Source organism: Panthera pardus, unplaced genomic scaffold (genome assembly GCF_024362965.1).
Source record: "Panthera pardus isolate Hobbes unplaced genomic scaffold, ASM2436296v1 HiC_scaffold_27, whole genome shotgun sequence".
NCBI lineage: Eukaryota > Metazoa > Chordata > Mammalia > Carnivora > Felidae > Panthera > Panthera pardus.
This window is the reverse complement of record NW_026526843.1, coordinates 80862365-80887739: the sequence shown is the minus strand read 5'-3', so window position 1 is coordinate 80887739 and position 25375 is coordinate 80862365.

Here is a 25375-nt window from a genome sequence, read left to right as displayed (position 1 = left end):
AGCCCTGAGTCAGGCTCTGTGCTGACAGCATGGAGCCTGCTTGGTATTCTCTCTCTCCCTCTCATTCTCTGCCCCTACTCCACTCTCTCTCTCTGGCGTGAGTATACACACACTCTCTAAATAAACATAATTTTTTTCTATTTCTGTGAAGAATGTCATTGGAATTTTAATAGGAATTGCACTGAATCTTTAAATGGCTTTTGGTGAACATTTTAACAATATTAACTCTTTTTTTTGACAGACCTTTTACAGATTTATTTTTACAAATAGCACAGGAGGATGCGAGCCTCTTGCAGATAGAAGCCCAGGGGTCACACCAGTCCTTCCATCCTTACACTGGCAGATAGATGCCTCTACACTGGATTCTTTGTGGGGGCTTAAGCACCTTTGGGAACCTGAGCCTCAGAAGGAACTGGAGCTAGAGCCAGAGTTACAGCTGCAGTCTGGGCCTTGGTTTGAGCCTTGGACTTGGCCTTTGGCCGGCAGAGCTGGAGACCCCTGGCAATGCAGGCATGAGCATGTTTCTCGAGCTTGGGGTGAGTGATGAGGCAAGTCGATTGATTCTGTGTTATTCTGCTGACTCATGAACACATGATGTCTTTCCATTTGTTTGTGTCTTTGATTTCTTTCAACAAAGTCTAGTAGTTTTCATTGTACAGATCTTACATGTCCTTGGTTAAATTTATTCCTAAGTATCTTATTGTCTTTGATGCTATTGTGAACGGGATAATTTTCTTTACTTCTTTTTCAGATGTTTCATTATTAGTCTATAGCATTGCAACTGATTTATGTGTGTTGATTTTGGATCCTGCAACTTACTAAATTTGTTGATTAATTCCAACAGTTTTTGGTTGTGTCTTTGGGATTTTTACATACAAAATCATATCATTTGCAAATAATGAAACATTTACTAATTCCTTTCTGATTAGGATGCCTTTTCTTTGTCTTCCTAATTGCTTTAACTAGGACTTTCAGTACTATGTTAAATAAGATTGGTGGGAGTGGGCATCCTTGTCTTGAATATCACTGACTATAATGTTAGCTGTGGGTTTGTTTTATAAGGCCTTTATTATGTTGAAGATATATTCTTTCCATACCCAATCTCTTGAGAATTTTTATCATGAAAGGATATATTTTTTTCAAATGCTTTTTCTGCATCTATAAATATGATTGTTATTTTTATCTTTTATTTTTTTTTTAAATTTGATGCATTACATTCATTGATTTATGTATGTTGAACCATCCTTCCATCCCAGGGATAAATCCTACTTGATCATAGTGTATAATCCTTTTAATAGGTTCTTGAATTTGGTTTGCTAATATTTCCTTGAGAATTTTTGCAAATATATTCATCAGGGATGTTGACCTATAGGTTTTTTTTTTTTCCTTATGGTGTCCTTATCTGGCTTTGATATTAGGGTAATGCTGGCCTTGTAGATTAAGTTTGGAAGTGTTCGCTCCTCTTCAAATTTTTTGAAGAGTTTGAGAAGGATTGGTATTAATTTTTCTTTAAACATTTGGCATAATTTGCCAGTGAAGCCATCTCATCCTAGGGTTTTCTCTGTTGGGAAGTTTTGATTACTGATTCAGTCTTTTTACTTGCCATTGGCCTGTTCTGATTTTCCATTTCCTACCGATTCAGTCTTGGTATGTTGTGTATTTGTAGAAATGTATCCGTTTCTTCTAGGTAATCTGATTTGTTGGGATGTAACTATAGATAGTAGTCTCTTATTATACTATGTATTTCTGTTTTATCAGTTGTAATGTCTCCTCTTTCATTTTCTAATTTTATTCCTTTGAGTTTTCTCTTTCTTAGTCTAGCTAAACATTTGTCAATTTTGTTCATCTTTTAAAAAACAGATTAGTTTTGTTAATCCTTTCTATTGTTTTTCAGATCTCTAATTTATTTTCACTATAATCTTTATTTTTTTCTTCCTTCTGTGAACTTTGGGCTTAATTTGTTCTTCCCTTTCTAGTTTCTTGAGGTGGAAAATTAGGTTATTTGTGATTTTTCTAATTTTTCAACATATGCCTTTATTTCTATAAACTTCCCTCTCAGAACTGCTTTTGTAGTATATCATAGGTTTTGGTATGTTGGGTTTCCATTGTCACTTGTTTTGAGATATATTTTATTTCCCTTGTGATTTCATATTTGACTCATTGTTCAGAAGTGTGTTATTTAGATTCCACATATTTGCAGATTTTTCAGCTTTCCTCTTGTAGATTTCTAGTTTCATGCCATTGTGGTCAGAAAAGATAGTTTATATAATTTCAATTTTTATAAATTTGCTAAGATTTGCTTTGTGTCCTATCATATCATCTGTCCTGGAAGATATTCCATTACACTTGAGTAGAATGTGTATCCTGATGCTGTTGGAAGGAATATTCTATATATGTCTGTCACATTCATTTGGTCTACAGCATGCTTTAAGTCCAGCATTTTCTGGATTTTCTGTATGGATGATGTATGCATTGCTGAAAGTGAGGTATTGAAGTCTCCTGTTATTATATCACTGTGTATTTCTGCTTTCAGATCTATTAGTATTTGCTTAATATATTTGGGTGTTCCAATGTTTGGGCCATATATTTATGATTGTTATATTTTCTTGATGTATGGGCCACTTAATGATTATATAATGACCTTCTTTTTCTCTTGTTACCATTTCTGGCTTACAGTCTATTTTTCTGGTATAAGTATGGGTATCTCCACTTTCTTTTGGTTTACACTTGTGTGGAACATCTTGTTTCATCCCTTCACTTTGAGCCTATATTTGACTTTAAAGCTGAAATGAACCTCTTGTAGGCAGCATATAGTTGGGTCTTGTGTTGTTGTTGTTGTTTTAATCCATCCAGCCACTATGTGCCTTTTGATTGGTGAGTTCAATTCATTTACATTTACAGTGATTACTGATATGTAAGGACTTATTACTTCCCTCTTATTGATTGTTTCCTGGTTGTTTTTTGTTTCCATTTTTTAATTTTTTCCCTTCCTTATGCCTACTTTTGTAAATTTGTGGTTTTCCATATTTGTTCACTGTCTCCCTTCTTTTAATGTTTTGCAAATTTGCTTTGGATTTTTGTTTTGTGGTTTCATGAGGCTTACATAAAACATCTTATAGATAAAATAGTCCATTTTGTGCTGACAGCACCTTATCTACATTCATTTTTTAAGGATTTCCCCTTTTACTCTTCCCCCTTTATATTTTTGATGTCACAATTCACCTCTTTTTATGCTGTATATTTGTTAACAAATCCTAGTAGCTATAATTATGTTTGATATGCTTTTCCTTTAAATTTCATACCATAATTAATTAATATACCATCCTATTATAGAACTGGAATCTTCTAAATGTGGCTGTATATTTTTATTTTATCAGTATATTGTATATTTTCATATGTTTTCATGTCTCTGATTAGTGCCTTTTTAAATTTCAACTCGAAATTCTTTTCAGCATTTCTTCCAAGGCAAGTCTAGTGGTGATATACCTCCTCAGCTTTTATTTGTCTGTGGAAGTCTTTATTTCTCCTTCATGTATGAAGATAATTTTTCTGGATAGAGTATTCTTAGCTGGCAATTTTTATCTTTCAGCACTTCGAATATATCATTTGACTCTCTCTTGGCCTATGTGGTTTCTGCCAAGAAATTTGTTGATAGCCCAATGGGGGTTCCTTTATAGGTTATATTCTTTTTTTCCTCCCTATCTGCCTTTCATGTTCTTTTTTTACCTTTAATTTTTGATGGTTTCATTATAATGTGTCTTGGAGAAGGTCTTTTGGCACTGAGATGATAGAGTCATCTGTTAGCTTCTTGGACATAGATCCTAAGTCTTTCCCCAAGCTTGGGAAGTTTTTAGCTACTGTTTCTTTAAATAAATTTCTGCCCCCTTCTCCCTCTCTATTCTTTCTGGAATCCTGATTATATAAATGTCTGCCCTTCTGATTGAATCCCATTGATCATGTAGGCTTTCTTTGCTCTTTATTCTTTTCTCTTTGTTCAGTTGTAAATGTGTTGTTTCACAATTCCTCTTCTGCCAGTCATTTCTTGTATCTTCCATCTGCCCTACTACAGATGCTTTTTGTTGAATTCTTCATCTTATTCATTGAATTCTCCAGCTCCTGAATTTCTGTTTTGTTCTTTTTTATGGCTTCAATATGTTTTATAAGAGATTGGAAGAGATTTGGCTCGTGTATTTTTTTCCTAATTTCATTTATCTGTCTTTGTGAGTCATACCTTGTTGAGTTTCTTCAATACAGCTAGCTATTTTGAATTCTTTATCAGTAGATTGCATTATTCTGTGTCTTTGGGTTCAGTTGGTGGAGAATTATTGATACCTTTTTACAATGCCATATTTCCTTGATTTTTGAAGTTCCTTGTATTTCTGAGTTGCTACTTTCTCATTTAAAGTACCTTTACTGGTTATTTTCAGATGGTGTATTGTTTATTGGTGTTTTTTCTGTAGTGAGACCAGATTTATAAGGGATGGACCTGTTTTACTCTTGTTCCCTCTTGTGGCAGAATTCTTAACTGTTGTGTTTTCTCTTGTTCTTGTAATTTGCCAAGCTGCCTGCAGAAAAACTTTTTTTTTTTTTTTTTTTTTTTTTTTTTTTTTTTTTTAACAAAAGGTGGCACTGTAGCTGCAGTGTGTGTTTTCTCCCTTGGCTACAGATCTTGGACCATTTTTCTGGGAGCACTCAGATTACCTGACTTGCTCTCACTGCCACACTAGGAAGCACACTCAAGGAGCTGGCCACAGGGTGGGGGTAGTTGTGGGGATTTAGCACTCAGGGTTTAGGGATACCTAGAGGCCTGGTGGAGCAATCCTTGATTGAGGTAATCCCAGAGACTGGTGGGCAGTTTCCTGCTGAAGTCCTGAAGCAGACAGCAGGGAACTGCATTCCTTTAAGGCCTTCTGATATTAATATCTGCTTCCTTCCCTTTCTTTTCCCTCCCTCTAGTGATGGAGGTCCTTCCTCAGAAATCAGGGTGCCCCTGGAGAGAAATGGGCTTCTCTGGCTACAGCTGCACTGAGATAGCCAGCCAGTCACTAGTGCTTTTGTTTTCCACTCCTCCATGGGAGAGGTTGCCACTTTCCACCTCCTTTATAGGAAGGTCACCGCTGCTGCTGCCAAACAGTTCAGATCCCTGAAGTGTCATCCTGGGGAAGGGGGTGGTTCTGACGAGTCCCTCCCTCTAGTCTGGGTCAAAACTCCTTCCTGTGTCACTCCAAAGGTGTGTTAGAATCTCTCTCAGGCAGTCTGGATTCTAGTAATTTTCTCATGCATAGGTATCTGCCCAAGTGTGCCACTCTCCAAGTTTTCATCCTGACCACAGGAATTGGAGGGGGGGTGAAGTAGGTTCACAACTTCCTTGGATCCACAACCATTACAGAAGTCTTATTTGTTTATTTTTGAATGCGCCGGTGGGAGAGAATCTTCCTGGGTCCCTGGATATAAGGTGTACTTTTGTTCAGTTATAGATGTCTAATTACTTAAAAAGTGGGGAGAGAAAAGAAGAACAAATTATGCTGTCATAATGCTTATGCAATTTTAGTTGGGGACTTTAACATACCTCTTTCAACAATGGATAGATCATTCACACAAAATCAGTAAGGAAACATTGGACTTAGACTACACAATAGATCAGATGTACCTGTTAGAAATGCACCCATTGACCCAATCAAAGGAGGGACACAGAAACTCAGAGCACAGTGAAATGAGGCTTTAATCAATGTTCTTGCAAGAGCAGTGTCTGATAGACAGGCACACACGGGCAGTCACAGCAGACAATTTATCTTCTAGCATGCAAGTCCCTCCCCTGGTTCCTCATTGGCTGAGTACTACAAAGGCTACAGCCTTACCCAGAAGCCGCCTATGTGCATGTAAGGCAAAAATTAGTCTGATTGGAACAAATATACATTCCCTGAGGTGACATAGAGACTTTCAGTCCCTCCTCCCTTTGTTCTTTGGTGCATGCCCATTGCAAACACCGCAAAAATAAGCCCACTAAATGAAGAGGGAAAGAATAACCAAGAAGTGAAGTATCTAAGGGTTTGGAACTCCACTGTGGGGATAAGGGGTTGTATGTATTTCCAATAGGTTGTAAGCCTATTGTTAATTAGCAACACAGCTTTTATTTGTTATTTCTGAAAATGAATCACCTCCCTTACTTCTCACAATCCCTCCTCCTCTTCTTTTCTAAGTTGATTCCATTTTCATTTATATTTCTTTTATTTTTGAGGTCTCACTCAAACATGTTCAGCAAGTGTTGGTTCTTCTCCTCACAGTCAGGTTTTTCTTCCAATAATAATAGGTTATTTGGGGGCATAAGACACAGACGATTGTTTTATAAGGTTCTGGTCAGTTCCTCTCTCTCTTCCCCCTTGTTCCTTCTCACATCCTACCTTTATTGGCTTGATAGCTCTAAGTGCTGGGTTGTCCATTCCTGACTGGCTCAATTCCATTGTATGAGGGGTGGTCTATGGCCATATCATTCCTTGTGGGTCATACCTTTAATGGTCTATTACTTATTTTTAGTTAGGTCTTTTGTCAAATTCCTGAAGGAAACCTGAGGGGGAGTAGGTGGTGTCTGTTATATTCTTAAGTGGAACCTTATGCCCAAAGGGGTTTGCTGTGATTGGCCACTTCCAGCATTGTTCCAAAATGTGTTTTCTTTTCCATCCAGGGACCTCAGGTCCTAGTCTTTCCCTCTCTGCCTACTGAATCCCATCTTTTCCTATCATATCTCCCCCTTTTGAACACGTGACTCCTAACTGCTATTAGGAATTGGGATGATGACTTCTCTTATCTGCTTCCTGCTAAAAGGGGGTGACGACAGGGGTATAGCAATCAGGGCAGGTTCAGAAGTTGATCCAGAGATCTAAAATAATGGGAAAGTATTTGGAACATCTGGGCTAGCAAAATTTTCTTGAATGTCTTATTTTTCTGTCATATGTGACAGCTTCTACAAATGACATACACAAAGAATATTAGACCAACAAGCATTATTATTCTAAATGCAAGGCCTCCTAGGAAGGAGCTTACACCATAGGAAGGAAAGATACATTGTAGCCATCCAAAAAGTCCTTGACATGTCTGGTCTTTTTTATTTTTTTTATTTATTTTTTAAATTTTTTTTAATGTTTATTTCTGAGACAGAGAGAGACAGAGCATGAGCAGGGGAGGGGCAGAGAGAGAGGGAGACAGAATCCGAAGCAGGCTCCAGGCTCTGAGCAGTCAGCACAGAGCCCGACGCGGGGCTCGAACTCACGGACTGTGAGATCGTGACCTGAGCCGAAGTCGGACGCTCAACCGACTGAGCCACCCAGGCGCCCCCTTTTTTATTTTTTTTAATTTAACTACAGTTTTTCCTCCCCTTTCCATATTTATTGGACTCTTGTGATATTGTTGGTTAGGATAATTAAACAACTGAACTAGTTTTTGGTTCTCAATCCACAAATCTTCCTTTGGCCATCCAGTTTCCATAGGAACAACACCATGAGGCATATTTAATTTTACCTCAAGGAAAGATTCATCTTCAATATCCAGATTACTGTAAGTTTAGGAAATTGTTTATCCGTCCTGGAGGTAGTGTCACTATAGTCCCTAATTTAGTCATAATGTCTCTTTCTAGCAAGGGAGTGGGGCTTTCTGGCATTATCAAAAAAAGAAAGTAAAAAAAAAAAATATCCCATATGCACCCTGGTGGCTGAGAGAAAAATTTAGTCATAAGTTTTCCGGAGATGTCTCTAATTATTACACTGTGTTTGGACAGTTGGCCAAGAGTGGAAAGGAGGACAGAAAAGTTGACTCCGGCATTAAGAAGGAAATCAACCGGTGTTCCTTCTATATCCACCAGAGATATCTGAGGCTCTGGGTTTCCTATATAGGTAGTTGGTTTGGGGTAGACACTATAAAGAGCCCCAGGGCCCATCAGTCGCTTTCAGGGACACTAGTTATCTGAGCCCTTGCAGATTGAGGTCCCCGAGGACATTCAGATTTTCCAGTGACTGTCTCCACACAAGGGGCATGTACAGCGTTTTGACTTTAATTGTCCCTTCTGAGGACATTCTCATTTCCAGTGCTCTGAACAGCCACATAAATGGCACTTGGTGCCAGGACCTCAGAGAGTCTGGTCTGACATAATGCATAAGGCTGCAACTATGGCCTCATATTTTTTCTTAAGCCTTCTTTCCTGTTCCTTCCTCTCCTCTTGATCTCAGTTGTAATATATCCAATTGGAAGCTCATAAGAGCTCCTCCAAGGTCCCTTCCAGGCCAATGGCCAAATTTTTGCAGTTTCCTTCAAATATCTGGGCTGAGTGACAAATTTGTCCTTTAGAATCATTTCAGCTTTGGGGAATATTAAGGGAGATAACCATTTATTTAACTTTGACCTTTCCAGGAAGGCCACTAGGCTCTCATCCTGTGTCTGTAAAATAGTGGCTAATTTAGCAAAATTTAAGGGTTTAAACTTAGACTTCCTTAATTTCTCCAAAACACAATCTTGGAAGTGGCAGCGATATGATTCCCCAATGGGATTATCATAGTCCTACAATTAGGATCTTGTAATGGAACTGCCTGAACCCCAGTAGGGAACTGGGAGTTCCCTATAGAACCTCCAGTTCCATGATAATTAGGAAGTTCCTCTTCCCCATATCTCTCAGCCGCTGCCAGAACACCATACTTCTCTGTCTCATTAGAAGTCTTATTCAACAAAAGCATTGTATCTTTCCAGGTCAATTCAAAAACATATGTAATATTCTGAAAAGCCTCTATCTATTTATCCGAATCATCAGAAAATTTACCTAGATATTGTTTTTTCTGTCTTATATCCTGTAATGAAAAAGGTTCCTGTAACATTATTATGGTGGTGCCTCCCTGCATTTCTCCTTCCAGCACTCTAGCATCTTGTAGGGGAAGCATGCCTGTTACATTGCCTGAATAAAGTGGGCAGCAGGGAGCAGAAGTGCACACTTGTTTTTAAGTCTGGGCATATAGATCGAGGACCCAAGGAGGAGGAGGTTGGGATGGAATACTTCCCTTCTTCCTTCTCTAGGTCTGCTTTGGGTATAGGCAAGGGGCCCTTGGCTCCCTTCCTTCATCGTTGTGAAACCTTGGAAAGGGTTGCCAGTAGGCCAGGATCAAACTTACCCATACCTCAATTATCTCTTAAGGCCCCTAAAACACTGAACATAGGCGACTTCTCCCCCAGTTCACCTCATGTTAACAAAATAAGTCCAATTGTGGGATAGTATTTTAATTGATACTTCCCTCTGGCAGCCAGGTTTCCTCCTCCAGTTTGTAATGGGGCCAAGCTTCAGTGCAAAAGAAAATGAGTTGCTTTTTGTTAGGGTTTGTGGATCAAAATCATCCCAGTTTTTCAGGATGCATCCCAAAGGATATTGGCCTTGGTTGGGGAATTGTCCATCTATAGGAAAAAGAGGAAAAGGTATCCCTTCTTTCTGGCCAGGAGAAACCACATCTCTTGGCCCCGTGTTTTTGCTGCCTATGCGACTGGCAGCCAAAAGCCTTGTCAGTCTAGTGAGTTGTTGCGAGTAGTTGCTCTGACCCAGGCTTGACCCTACCTCTGAGAGCTGACCTGGTCTTCCCCGGTTTCTCCTACCCCTCCGTTTCTCATCTGTAGGACTTTGGGGTATTGACTGTGACCAAGCAAGATTCCCTTGGTTGTCAAAGGATGTATTCATTTTAATTTGGCCTAATAGTAATTTACATATCAATCATAATAAAACTGTTCCTCTTTACAAATATATTTTAAAAGGCTGTCGAAAACCATTTTTTTATAAGGATAAAATCAGCCTTTGAGGAGAGCTAAAAGGACCAAAGTCAAAGTCTATTCCCCTGCCTTTTTTTTTTTTTTAGCAATGCCCACATAAATATGTTCCAGCCATGTGGGTGTCTATATCTAAGTTGTTACAAATAGGCATACACTGGGCTCAGTGTAGCAAAATGGCTCCCATGTATCCTGGTAAAAGCCCTTCATATATCATAGTCATCCAGCCCTCAGCCCTCATATGGCACAGGCACCCATTCTTCTTCCTTGCAGAAACAACACAAATGTGAAGCATTTGGAGGCCGGCAGCAAGGACATTGCCACTGTGTCCCCAGGCTTTGGATCAAAGGAGAGGCAATTTCAGCCAAGGTTTGAGCAAAACAACTCAAAAGGGCAAACTGTCCTGCCCTTTTGGTTAAAATCATACTTGTTTCCATCTTTTTTGGGCAAAGGAGAAAAAAAAAAACTACCTTTTTTTTTTTTCAAAAGCAGATGAACAGTCCAAGAAAACTTTGTCTTTTTAACAGAGTATAAAGCAGGATTTTAATCTTATACCAGTGTACTTTTCAAATCCATTCAATTTAACCTTAGTCTGTCCTGACCACACCTAAAATTCCTTTCCCAAGATTTCCCTTCACAAACTTGTACAACTTACCTTTGCATTTAGATTTTGTCCCAAGCCATTCTTCTCCAAACAACCAATCTCATTTAGGACAAAATTATTTTCTTTTACCTTCAACAAAAATGTATTTCAATTTTTAATATATTTTAAAATATCTACTTTACATATAGAATTGCTTTCATTATTTCCATCAGTCTTAACTGCATTTAGAGGTTTAATTCTTAGAAACCTTAGTCTCCAGTGAAAACTAAGTAGTTATCAATTGTGAACTGTTAATCGGAATTCTTTACATGGCAAATGTATGAATCTATTAAAGTAGAAAGAATTTTTACCTGCATTCAGTTAGCCTTAGTTTCTCTGCAATAAGAAGCTAAAAGCATAAACCTATGTTTAGTAATCGATGCTTTAACATTTTATCTCATTAGATAGGGAATTAATTTAATCCCATTTATCTTGCAAGCAAAAATTTAAAGATTCAGGCTATCAAAGACTTAGAAAGCTATCTTAACAATTACCCACTCAGGAAAATTTTGAAATAGAATTAGCCATCATTTTAAGTTGTCTGTTTGCTAACAAATTGCAACAGAGATAACACAACCTTATTTGACCTTCAGTAAACCTAGGTAATAAAACAAAACATTAAGGAATTAAGGCAGCCATGAGTTCCTCTAGGAAGGTCATGCCCTGCATGTTTCAGATATCTCCTCTCAGTGGGCTTCAAACTGTTAGGAGATTTATTTAAGCTACATTTCTCGTGCCTTTGTTTTCCTCATCATCCCCTGCCCCCACCCCATCCTCTATTTCCCCCTTTCCTTTCATTCATCTTCTTCACAGTAATCCAAAATTTTAACTTTCTGTTTTTCTCTCCTCATCCCTTTTTAACAAATATCTTTTGTGCCTTCCTGAGCAATTTTTCTGCTTCTCATTTCACCCATCAATCTTCCTTCTCTCTCTCTCTCTCTCTCTCTTTCTCCTTCCTTCCTTCCTTCCTTCCTTCCTTCCTTCCTTCCTTCCTTCCTTCCTTTTTAATGTGAAATTTATTGTCAAGTTGGTTTCCATACAACACCCAGTGCTCATCCCAAAAGGTGCCCTCCTCAATACCCCTCACCCACCCTACCCTCCATCCCTCCCCTCCCTCTCATCCCCAGAACAAACCCTCAGTTTGTTCTCAGTTCTTAAGAGTCTCCTTTGTTTTGGCTCCCTCCCTCTCTAACCTTTTTGTTTCTTCCCCTCCCCCATGGTCTTCTGTTAAGTTTCTCAGGATCCACATAAGAGTGAAAACATATGGTATCTGTCTTTCTCTGTATGACTTATTTCACTTAGCATAACACTCTCCAGCTCCATCCACATTGCTACAAAAGGCCATATTTCATTGTTTCTCATTGCCAACTAGTACGCTATTGTGTATATAAACCACAATTTCTTTATCCATTCATCAGTTGATGGACATTTAGGCTCTTTCCATAAATTGGCTATTTGTGAAAGTGCTGCTATAAACATTGGGGTACAAGTGCCCCTCGGCATCATCACTCCTGTATCCCTTGGGTATATTCCTAGCAGTGCTATTGCTGGGTCATAGGGTACATCTGTTTTTAATCTTTTGAGGAACCTCCACACTATTTTCCAGAGCGGCTGCACCAGTTTGCATTCCCACCAACAGTGCAAGAGGGTTCCCATTTCTCCACATCCTCACCAGCATCTATAGTCTCCTGATTTGTTCATTTTAGCCACTCTGACTGACGTGAGGTGGTATCTCAGTGTGGTTTTGATTTGTATTTCCTGATGAGGAGCTACGTTGAGCATCTTTTCATGTGCCTGTTGGCCATCTGGATGTCTTCTTTAGAGAAGTGTCTATTCATGTTTTCTGCCCATTTCTTCACTGGATTATTTGTTTCTCGGGTGTGGAGTTTGGTGAGTTCCTTACAGATTTTGGAGACTAGCCCTTTGTCCGATATGTCATTTGCAAATATCTTTTCTCATTCTGTTGGTTGCCTTTAAGTTTTGTCGATTGTTTCCTTTCCAGTGCAGAAGTTTTTATCTTGATGAGGTCCCAATAGTTCATTTTTGCTTTTAATTCCCTTGCCTTTGGGGATGTGTCGAGTAAGGGATTGCTACGGCTGAGGTCACAGAGGTTTTTTTCCTGCTTTCTCCTCTAGGGTTTTGATGGTTTCCTGTCTCACATTCAGTTCCTTTATCCATTTTGAGTTTATTTTTGTGAATGGTGTAAGAAAGTGGTCTAGTTTCGTTCTTCTGCCTGTTTCTGTCCAGCTCTCCCAGCACCATTTGTTAAAGAGACTGCCTTTTTTCCATCGTGTATTCTTTCCTGCTTTGTCAAAGACTAGTTGGCCATAATTTTGTGGGTCCAATTCTGGAGTCTCTATTCTATTCCATTGGTCTCTGTGTCTGTTTTTGTGCCAATACCATGCTGTCTTGATGATTACATCTTTGTAGTAGAGGCTAAAGTCTGGGATTGTGATACCTCCCACTTTGATCTTCTTCTTCAAAATTACTTTGGCTATTCGGGGTCTTTTGTGGTTCCATACAAATTTTAGGATTGCTTGTTCTAGCTTCAAGAAGAATGCTGGTGCAAATTTGATTGGGATTGCATTGAATGTGTAGATAGCTTTGGGTAGTATTGACATTTTAACAATATTTATTCTTCCAATCCATGAGCACGGAATGTTTTTCCATTTCTTTATATCTTCTTCAATTTCCTTCATAAGCTTTCTATAGTTTTCAGTATACAGATCTTTAATATCTTTGGTTAGGTTTATTCCTAGGTATTTTATGCTTCTTGGTGCAATTGTGAATGGGATCAGTTTCTTTATTTGTCTTTCTGTTGCTTCATTATTAGTGTAGAAGAATGCAACTGATTTCTGTACATTGATTTTGTACCCTGCGACTTTGCTGGATTCATGTGTCAGTTCTAGCAGACTTTTGGTGGAGTCTGTCTGGTTTTCCATGTATAATATCATGTCATCTGCAAAAAGTGAAAGCTTGACTTCACCTTTGCCATTTTTGCTGCCTTTGATTTCCTTTTGTTGTCTGATTGCTGATGCTAGCACTTCCAACACTATGTGAAACAACAGCAGTGAGAGTGGACATCCCTGTCACGTCCCTGATCTCAGGGGGAAAGCTCTCAGTTTTTCCCCATTGAGGATGATATTAACTGTGGGCTTTTCATAAGTGGCTTTGATGATGTTTAAGTATGTTCCTTCTATCTCGACTTTCTCGAGGGTTTTTACTAAGAAATGATGATGAATTTTGTCAAATGCTTTTTTCTGCATCAATTGACAGGATCATATGGTTCTTTTCTTTTATCAATGTGATGTATCACATTGATTGATTTGTGAATGTTGAGCCAGCCCTGCAGCCCAGGAATGAATCCCAGTTGATCATGGTGAATAATTCTTTTTATATGCTGTTGAATTTGATTTTCTAGTATCTTATTGTGAATTTTTGCATCCATTTTCATCAGGGATATTGGCCTGTAGTTTTGTGTTTTTTTGTTTTTTTGTTTTTTTGGTTTTTTTTTTTTGTTTTTTTTTTGCCGGGTCTCTGTCTGGTTTAGGAATCAAAGTAATACTGGCTTCATAGAATGAGTCTGGAAGTTTTCCTTCCCTTTCGATTTTTTGGAACAGCTTGAGAAGAATAGGTATTATCTCTGCTTTAAAAGTCTGGTAGAATTCCCCAGGGAAGCCATCTGGTCCTGGACTCTTATTTGTTGGGAGATTTTTGATAACTGATTCAATTTCTTCACTGTTTATGGGTCTGTTCAAGTTTTCTATTTCTTCCTGTTTGAGTTTTGGAAGTGTGTGGGTGCTTAGGAATTTGTCCATTTCTTCCAGGCTGTTCAGTTTGTTGGCATATAATCTTTCATAGTATTCCCTGATAATTGTTTGTATTTCTGAGGGATTGGTTGTAATAATTCCATTTTAATTCATGATTTTATCGATTTGGGTCATCTCCCTTTTCTTTTTGAGAAGCCTGGCTAGAGGTTCATCAATTTTGTTTATTTAAAAAAAAAAAAAAAAAAAAACAACTCTGGGTTTCATTGATCTGCTCTACAGTTTTTTTTTTTTTTTAGATTCTATATTGTTTATTTCTGCTCTGATCTTTATTATTTGTCTTCTTCTACTGGGTTTGGGGTGTCTTTGCTGTTCTGCTTCTATTTCCTTTAGGTGTGCTGTTAGATTTTGTATTTGGGATTTTTCTTGTTTCTTGAGATAGGCCTGGATTGCAATGTATTTTCCTCTCAGGACTGCCTTTGCTGCATCCCAAAGCATTTGGATTGTTGTATTTTCATCTTCATTTGTTTCCATATATATTTTTTAAATTTCTTCTCTAATTGTCTGGTTAACCCATTCATTCTTTAGTAGTCACTCATCCATCTTCTGTAATTTTCTGGCAATATTAGGCCAACTTCTAGTGACAAAATTCATCTTCAGGAGACCCTGCCCCACTGGAGCCTCCAGATCTAGACCTGAATATTTCCTCATTTGATCCATAAGTCTCTGTAAGAAAGCAGTTGGAGTTTCCTCCTTCTCCTGCCATATCTCAAAAGCCTTGGCGGCATTCTCATATCTTAGAGATGATTCCCTGATCCCTTTGATTATTAGCTCTTTTAAATCCTGCATCCTAACCCTGACCCCAGGATCATTATTGTCCCAATCAAGGTCTACACTGGGAAACTTCTGTTCGGCTGGCTGAACACTCTGGCTGGGTGGGTGTTCCTTCTCCCAAATAGGCATTGCAGCCCTCCTGATCATTCCCCTTCCCTCTCCAGTAAATAGAATATTCATGATAGACATCAGCTCAGCCCAAGAATAAATATTAGGTCCCCAAAACTGATCGTCCTGGTCTGCCAAACCCAATAGATCTTCCAACAGTGGTTTTATTTCCTTCTTGAAATTCTTCACCTCTGTACTGCTGCGGGGGAAGCATTGACAAAGCCAATTTTTCCCTGTCCCAATGGGACCTCCCTAGATGGGAATAACTTAGAACCCTTTCCCAAGCCTGTAGAGAGAAGAGGGAAGTTCTCTATGTTTTTCACGTTGTTCCAGTTCCCTCATGAGATTTGGATTCAAACCAGTAGACCAAAAGCATCCTCCCAGCACTGTGCCTTTAGCTCCAGCGGACTATCTGGGGAAATCCAAAGAGATCCCACATCTTTCTGGGTGTCTCTTCCCTTGCCCCTAGGCCTGGAATTTTTGTTCCCCATCCTCAACCAAGCTAGTTACTGCTCCTGAGTTTCCCTGGGCACTCAATTCCCATTAATGGAGGTTTCTGGCACTCTCCAGAACCCATTTTATCTGTCTCTACCAGTTTCCCTTGTGGGAGAATGGAACTGTGAATCAAGTCTCTGAATTCACTTCCTATCATCTCAGTCACACATACTCAGCCTCTGAGGATTTCCCGACCCCCAAGGCAGTACTTATAGTTCAATTTTCCTACCTTGGCCCTTGCATGGAGTTACCAGGTCACCACGGTGCCTGTCTTTTGCCCTTTCCCCACCATCACTTCTTCTGTCTCCAAAGGTAAAAAGTCTCCAGCTCCATGGATACTGCAGGGGGAAGGGGCCCTCCCATGGAAAGGCCACCCAAAGTGGGGTGGGACATGTCTCCCCTCTAACAGGAGGACCTAGACCCATGAGTCCAGGTGAACCTCAGATGAGTCCCCAAATTTGTTAGAAATAAGCCCATCAACCCAATCAAAGAGGGATGCAGAGACTTGGAGCACAGTGAAGTGAGGCTTTAATCAAAGTTCTTGCAAGAGTGGGTGTCTGACAGGCACACTCAGGGAAGTTACAGCAGACAATTTATTTCCTATCTTGCAAGTTCATCCCCTGATTCCTCATTGGCTGAGCATTATAGAGGTTGCAGCCTTACCTGGACACTGCCTATGCCCATGTAACACAAAAAGTAGTCTGGTTGGAACAAATATACATTCCCTGAGGTAAAGCAGAGACTTTCAGTCCCTCTTCTCTTTGTTATTTGGTGTACAATCATTGCAAAGCCCATGAAATGGAGAGGGGAAGAAGAACCAGGAAGGGTAGTGTCTAAGGGTTTGGAACTCCATTGTTGCGAGGGGGAGGTTCGTACATATTTCCAATAGGTTGTAAACCTATTGTTAACTAGACATCACAGCTTTTATTTGGTATTTCTGAAAATGAGTCACCTCCCTTACTTCTCACATACCTAAAATACATTTACAGAACATTCTATCCAACAGCAGCAGAATACATATTCTTCTCAAGTGCACATGGCATAGTCCCGGGATAGACTGTATATTGTGTCATGAAACAAGTCTTAATCAAATTAGGAAGATTGTAATCATATCAAGCATCTTTTCCAACCACAATTGTATGAAACTAGAAATCAATTACAAGAGGAAAACTCACAAGTATGTAGAAACTAAACAGCATGCTACTGAACAACCAGTAGGTCTAGGAAGGAATAAAAAAAGAAATCAAAAAATATCTTCAGACCAAAAAAAAAAAAAAAAAAAAGGAAACACTAAAACTTATGGGACTTAGCAAAAGCTATTCTGAAAGGGAAGTTTATAATGATAAATGTCTACATTAAGAAAAAAGAAAGATCACAAATAAACAACCTAACTTGATACCTCAGTTAACTAGAAAAAGAACAAGCTAGGCCCAAAGTTAGTAGAAGAAAGATGATAACAAATATCAAAGCAGAAATAAATAGAAATAAAAAGATCAATTAAGAGCTGTTTTTTTAAAGGATAAAATTGACAAAACTTTAGATAAAAGAAAAAGAGGATTCAAATAAATACAATTATAAATGAAAGGAAAGGTATTACAACTCATACCAAAGGATCACAAGAGACTACTATGAGTAACTATATGCCAACAAATTGGGCAACATATAAGTGGATAAATTATTAGAAACAATCTACAAATACTGAATCATGACGAAATAGATAATCTGAACAGGTCAATTATTAGTAAAGAGATAAAATCAGCAATCAAAAACATCCCAGGAAAGAAATGTCCAGGACCTTATGACATCATTAATTCTTCTCAAACTCCAAAAATAGAAGAGGAAGGAACACTTCCAGACTCATTTTATAAAGTCAGCATTACCTTGATACCAAAGCCATACAAGGACACTAACAAGAAAATATAATTAGAGGCTAGTATCTCTGTTCAAAACAAATGTAAAAATCCTCAACAAAATGTTATCAAATTGAATCCAACAGCACATTAAAAAAGATTGTATACAATGATCAAGTGGAATTTATCCATGGATGCAAAGATGTTTCAATATATGCAAATCAGTAAGTGTGATACACCACATTAACAAAGAATAAAAACATGATAATTTCAATAGATGCAGAAAGAATTTTTGACAAAATCCGACATTCTTTTGTAATGAAAACTCTCAACAAATTATGTATACTAGAAATGTAACTCAACATATTAAAGGACATATATGACAAGGCCACATGTAACATCATACTCAATGGTGGAAAGCTGAAAGCTTTTCCTCTGAGATCAGAGTGCCCAATCTCACCAGTATTTTCAACATAGTATTGAAAGTCGTAGCCATAATAATTAGGCAAAATAAATAGATACATGAAAATAAACAAGGCATCCAAATCAGAAAGGAAGAAATAAAATTATCTATTTTTGCAGGTGACATATTATATATAGAAAACCCTAAAACTCCACCAAAACTTTGTGAGAACTACTCTATGAATTCAGTAAAGTTGCAGGATACAAAATCAGTATACAAAAATCAGTTGCATTTCTATATAGTAGCAACAAACAATAGGATAGAGAAAGTGAAGTAATCTCATTTGCAATTGTATCAAAAAGAATAAAATACTTAGGAATTAATCAAGCGTCTCCAGATTCAGAGCATATCTATCAAAATTCCAATGTTATTCACAGAAATAGAAAAAAAATCCTAAAATTTGTATGGAACTACAAAAAAAAAAAAACCTACATAGTCAAAACAATCTTGAGAATGAAGAATAAACCTGGAGGCATCACAATGCCTGATTTCAAATTATTTTATGAAACTGTAGTACTAAAAACAGTATGCTGTTGTCATAAAAACAGACATATAGATTAATGGAGTAGAGAGCCCAGAAATCAACCCACACATATGTGGTCAATTAATTTACAACAGGACCCAAGAACATACAATGGGGAAAGGATAGTCTCTTTAATAAATGGTGTTGGTAAACTGGATAGTCCCATGCAAAAAAAGAAAGAAAGAAAGAAAGAAAGAAAGAAAGAAAGAAAGAAAGAAAGAAAGAAAGAAACTGGACCCATCTTACACTATAAACAAAAATCTCAAGTGGATGAAAGACTTAAATCTAATACCTGAAGTTAAAATACACTTATAAGAAAACATATGGGGTCAATTCTTTGACATTGGTTTTAGCAATGATGTTTTTTTTTTTTAATTTGACACCAAAAGTGAAGGCCACAAATGCAAAAATAAGTGGGAGTACATCAAAGTAAAACGCTTCTGCTTAGCAAAAGAAACTGTCAATAAAATGAAAATGCAACCAATGGAATGAGAAATAATATTTGCAAACTACTTGATAAAGGGTTAATATCCAAAATATAAGGAACTCCTACAACTGAATAGAAATCAAATAAATAACTCCCCAAAAATTGGGCAAAAGATTGGAATAGACATTTTTTCAAAGAAGACATACAAATGGCTAGAGTGTGTACATGAAAAGGTGCCCAACATCACAAATTATCAGGGAAATAAAAGACAAAACCACAATGTGATATAACCTCAGACCTGTTAGGATGGCTATTATCAAAGAGACAACAGATCAGAAACTAGTGAGAATGTAGATAAAAGAGAAATCTTGCACAGTGTTGGTGGGAATTTAAATTGGAACAGTCACTATGGAAAACACTATGGAGATTCCTCAAGAACTACCCTATGATCCAGCAATCCTACTTCTAGGTATACATCCATAGGAAATAAAACCAAGTATCTTAAAGAGGTATCTGTACTCCCGTGTTCATTGCAGCCATGGCCAATGTATAGAAACAACCTAAGTGTCTGTCTGTGGATGAATGGATCAAGCAAATGTGGGATCATGTATATATACAATGGAGTATTATTCAGCCTTAAAAAGGAGGAAATCTTGCCATTTGTGACACCATGGTTGACCCTGGAGGGCATTATGCTAAGTGAAATAAGCCAGACAGAGAAAAACAAACACTACATGGTGTTACTTATGTGTGGAATTTTTGAAAATAGAAAAGAAAAAGAAAAAAGAAATTATAACTCATAGAAACAGAATATAAAAGTTGGCTTTGGGTAGGGGAAATAGGGAGAGTTTGGTAAGAGGGTACACACTTTCATTTATAAGATCAATAAGGTCTAAAGATCTAATGTATAGCATGATGACTAGAGTTGATAACACTGTATTGTATAACTGAAATTTCTAAGAAAGTAGAACTTAAATGTTCTCTCCAAAAAGGGAGTAAAAGTGTGAGCTGATGGATTTATGTGAGGTATTCATTAACTCGATGGGGGATAGGGGGAGAATCCTTTTACAGTGTATACATAAATCATCATGCTGTACATTTTGAATATCTTAACAATGTTTAATATCATTTATACCTAAGTAAAGCTGAAAAAAAAGAAAAAGAGTAAAGGGAGGAGGGTGATGAGGTGTGGGTATGGAGGTGTGGAAGTGAATGAAAGCATATGGTTTCAAAGAATATAGAAACATTTAGTATGACCAGATGAAGGATGGATTATGAAAGCATGGGGGACTGTTGAGAAATAAAGAAGCAGGATCCATTCAAACAATTGGATTAGGAAGTATAATGAGGAAGTAATGGAAAAAGTTGCAATACTTTAGCTGACAACCCATTATTTATAGTCTTAGCTGCTGCAGCAGCCAATTGTTAATAAAGTTCCCTCTTCTATCTGTACTTTAATTACAAGGCATCATGAAATTAAAATAATTATTTCTCTCTTTAAAATATTTAAAAATATTTATTATTTTTTCTGAGACTTACTGGTATATTTGCAGAGATCTTAGGGGTAGATCTGGGAATAACTGGCTAAAAAACATGAGGAGATAGGATGAAAAGGATTTACAGCTATATCAGTTTTAAAAAGAAAAGAAACCAGGGAAAATTAGTCAACCTTAATTTTTTTTAACTGTATAGCCATTTATTATTTTTTTCAATATATGAAATTTATTGTCAAATTGGTTTCCATACAACACCCAGTGCTCATCCCAAAATGTGCCCTCCTCAATACCCATCACCCACCCTCCCGTCCTTCCCACCCCCCATCAACCCTTAGTTCTCAGTTTTTAAGAGTCTCTTATGCTTTGGCTCTCTCCCACTCTAACCTCTTTTTTTTTTTTCCTTCCCCTCCCCCATGGGTTTCTGTTAAGTTTCTCAGGATCCACATAAGAGTGAACACATATGGTATCTGTCTTTCTCAGTATGGCTTATTTCACTTAGCATCACACTCTCCAGTTCCATCCACGTTGCTACAAAGGGCCATATTTCATTCTTTCTCATTGCCACGTAGTATTCCATTGTGTATATAAACCACAATTTCTTTATCCATTCATCAGTTGATACACATTTAGGCTCTTTCCACAATTTGACTATTGTTGAGAGTGCTGCTATAAACATTGGGGTACAAGTGCCCCTATGCATCAGTACTCCTGTATCCCTTGGGTAAATTCCTAGCAGTGCTACTGCTGGGTCATAGGGTAGGTCTATTTTTAATCTTTTGAGGAACCTCCACACTGTTTTCCAGAGTGGCTGCACCAATTTGCATTCCCACCAACAGTGCAAAGGGTTCCCGTTTCTCCACATCCTCTCCAGCATCTATAGTCTCCTGATTTGTTCATTTTAGCCACTCTGACTGACGTGAGGTGATAATCTGAGTATGGTTTTGATTTGTATTTCCCTGATGAAGAGCGACGTTGAGCATCTTTTCATGTGCCTATTGGCCATCCGGATGTCTTCTTTACAGAAGTGTCTATTCATGTTTTCTGCCCATTTCTTCACTGGATTATTTGTTTCTTGGGTGTGGAGTTTGATGAGCTCTTTATAGATTTTGGAGACTAGCCCTTTGTCCGATATGTCATTTGCAAATATCTTTTCTCATTCAGTTGGTTGCCTTTTAGTTTTGTTGGTTGTTTCCTTTGCTGTGCAGAAGCTTTTTATCTTCATGAGGTCCCAGTAGTTCATTTTTGCTTTTAATTCCCTTGCCTTTGGGGATGTGTCAAGTAAGAAATTGCTACGGCTGAGGTCAGAGAGGTCTTTTCCTGCTTTCTCCTCTAGGGTTTTGATGGTTTCCTGTCTCATATTCAGGTCCTTTATCCATTTTGAGTTTATTTTTGTGAATGGTGTGAGAAAGTGGTCTAGTTTCAACCTTCTGCATGTTGCTGTCCAGTTGTCCCAGCACCATTTGTTAAAGAGACTCTTTTTTCCATTGGATGTTCTTTCCTGCTTTGTCAAAGATGAGTTGGCCATACGTTTGTGGGTCTAGTTCTGGGGTTTCTATTCTATTCCATTGGTCTATGTGTCTGTTTTTGTGCCAAAGTCAACCTCAATTAAATGAGAGACTGTATTCTTGTAACTCTTAAATAAAATAGCTATGGATTTGACTGGAACAAGCCATTGAACATTTATCGGTCTCAGTTTCTCACTTATAAAATGGGATAATAATATTTTCTTTAAAACTTTTTTGTGAGGAATAAAAGAGAGAATATACATTAAGTGCTTAGTATATTGGAAATCATTACATGCATTCACTGTATTATCTATTTTAGCCAAAGAGAAAAATTTGTTCCTTTTTTTTTTAAATATCACAAGATTAGTTGTATGTTAATACGGATTTCTGTACATTCCTTGAATGTGTGAGGTGGTGTGTGTATGTGTGCTCAAGTTTCTATGCAATGTGTCTACAGATGCTTCTGCTTTTTGAAGTCACTAAAGCCACAGTTTTGTACTTTAAAAAAGTGAGGTTTATTGACTGACTCATTTTCTACCTTCAAGCTTTCTTTTCTCTCACAAGTCTTCTGTTCTTCTTTCTGTTAATGCTAGGTTTTTAGACACTATTCTGGCTTAGAGTCTAGAAAGGAATCTTGGATCTATCTTCCTTCTAGCATATATAATCTCTTGGTGTCACTCCTCTATCCTTGAGGACCCGGTTGGGTAATTTCTCTGGGGAAGGTGTGTAGAGGGGAGCTTGGAATTTGGCAGGTTCTCTTCAGAGTTGTGAATTTTAACTTGCAAATGCCTCTTTTTTTTAGAAGCAGCTACCAGGCTGATCTTTCTTAGAACCTTAGAGACATAAAGTTGAATGTCTTCACCCTCAAGGAGAGTAAGCCAAGATGACTTCCTTGTTCTCTTCCTTATCCTCCACCTGCACTGCCTGACCAAACTCAGAAAAATTCTGAGATCAAGGTAAGGAAGTGCTAAGTTCTTTTCTAGCTTCAGAAACAGTTCTTTCTGATTTCTCTAGTGGCTCTATCAGGAGCATCCCCTAAGGAGGCCTTAGGACTGGGAGTACTAATCCCTAAATGGGCCTGGCACTGGTAGGTGAACACTTGAAGAATCCATAGAGTTGGAGGGTATATTCTTTGAGGACATTCTGGGGCTGGTGTAGGTGTAGATATATTAACTTTTCAAATTTTACATCATTATATAATTTAATCCCCAGACTATTTATTTTTAGAGTTACCTTGGTTTAATTAAAAATATTAAGTACAGGCCATATGTAGATGAGAACAAAAACCATGAAGATGGCATGGGTTATTAAAATGGCTGAAATGCTTCTTAATGTCATATTATGTGTTGAGCACTGAGCTGGTCCCTATGTAGATAGGAATAAAAAAACGAGTCCAGTTTCTGGTCCTCAAACACCTCAGAGCTGCCTAAGAGAATTTATATAGCACCTAATACACTAAGGAACCTGATACACAAGCAAGACATCTACAGAGGAAAAAAAAAATCTCTACTATACATTAGAAGGGATATTTTTCCTATCAGTATTAACACCAAAATTAATTTTAATTAAACAAATAGGTCTACCATATTTCATGCAGCGTGCCATCTACTAAATATGAAAAGGCCACTGGAATGGGGTCCTTCCTCTCAAAGTTCTCATAGTCTGGGTCTCACAATCTCGCACTAACAGAATAGCATAACAAAGGACTATAGCTACTGAATTTGAAGTCTATATGGAGTGATGAAAAGGGAGGGATAAGAGAAAGGGGAGACAGTGAAATAAATTGAATGAGTGGGCAAAGGAGAAGGAAAATGAGGGAATATGTCTCATTATGAATGTGAAAGTTCTAAATATACTTTGTAATTTTATCAGCCACTGGGGTCACATCTTTGATTCTTACTCATAGGGGAATGGCTCTATCATGGTGTCCTTGTGCCCTTTCATGTATCCATATAGGCAAAGGCCTAAACCACAGCTAATCTGAGTTCTAGAAGAACATCTTGTGATCTTCTCAGAACACAAGAGAATGGGAGGCCATGGGAGCTGCTACAAGGACCTTTACTCACATTCCTATCTCCCCTAGGAGGATGTCAGGGGACAATTTCTCCTCTCCTCCCTGATTGAGGAGATAGGAAGCTTTCTGTCCTGTGTTCCTCAGAGCTGGGGAATATAAAGTCACTTAGCTGCTGTCTAGATTTGGCTCCCCCTACAACTTGTGTTGTAGTCTCCTGGCCCATTTATTTCTGTTATCCTTTTTGATGCGTGGAACAAAGACCACAGGTTACTGGCACCTTTGGCTAAACTTTCTTTCACTATCTACATAAGTAATAAACTGTCTAAATCTAAAAGTGTCTCATTACATCTTTTCAGGTCAGAGTAATCAGGCCTTGACTTTGGCCTTGCCTTGTTTTTATTAGTGAGCTTGACAAATTCTGTCATTGTAGGGGTGGTAAATTTAAATTGTCCCTTTAGAAAACATGGGGCCACACAGGCCAGGTTAGAGGTAAGATAGATTTCCTGGGGGCACCTGGGTGGCTCAGTCAGTTAAGCGTCTGACTTCCATTCAGGCCATAATCCTGTGGTCCGTGAGTTCCAGCCCCACCTTAGGCTCTGTGCTGACAGCTTGGAGCCTGGAGCCTGCTTCAGATTCTGTGTCTCCATCTCTCTCTGCTCCTCCCCTGCTCACACTCTGTCTCTCTCTCTCCCCAAAATAAATAAACATTAAAAAATAAAAATTAAAGATTTCCTGGCATCTGGTAGCTCATGTTCTCACCTATGTAGTGCACAAAAGGGAAAGTAAGGTTCCTCTACTAAGGGATTATACGGAACATGTTAGGAAGGATAAGACATCTTGTGTTCAGGTAGTTCAGCCCTTGGCCTAAGAAGTGGGCAAGGGAGAGGAGTCAGGGTCTTCCCACAGGGGCTGTGTGAGCCCAGTTAGGAGATAGGACACTCAGGGATTCAGTAATGTTACCTGTTGATAAATGTTTGGAGGTCAAGTGGCTAGAAGTAAGATCAAAACCAGCTGCTCAATTGGTGTTTTGTTTTTATTAAAAGTGCATTTGTTGAGACCTTAAAACCAAAAGTAAATGCAAGGATATGTTTATTGTGCCACCCTTTTCCCTTACTCCTTGAGCTTTTGGCTATAGTGTAAATCCAGAAGTGCCTATTTTAAAGCTCTTTGTTCTGTGTTTCTGTTAAAAAAAACAAAAAGAAAAAAGAAAAGAAAAGAAAGCACCTAATTATGGGGAAACTTGGCATGGAGAGATGTAAAAAAAGTTTGTGAGTAAGGTTCAGGATGGTTCATAGTGTGTACCATTGTAAAAATGTGTACTTGGATTGAAATGTGATACGTGTTTGAAATTTGAATGCTTATAAAGTATTAGAAAATTCCTCTGATATCCAGAGTTTTCACTATATATGAACGTTTTGTTGGTTGGCAAATTAAAGATCTCATTCTCAGTGGCCTTGACTG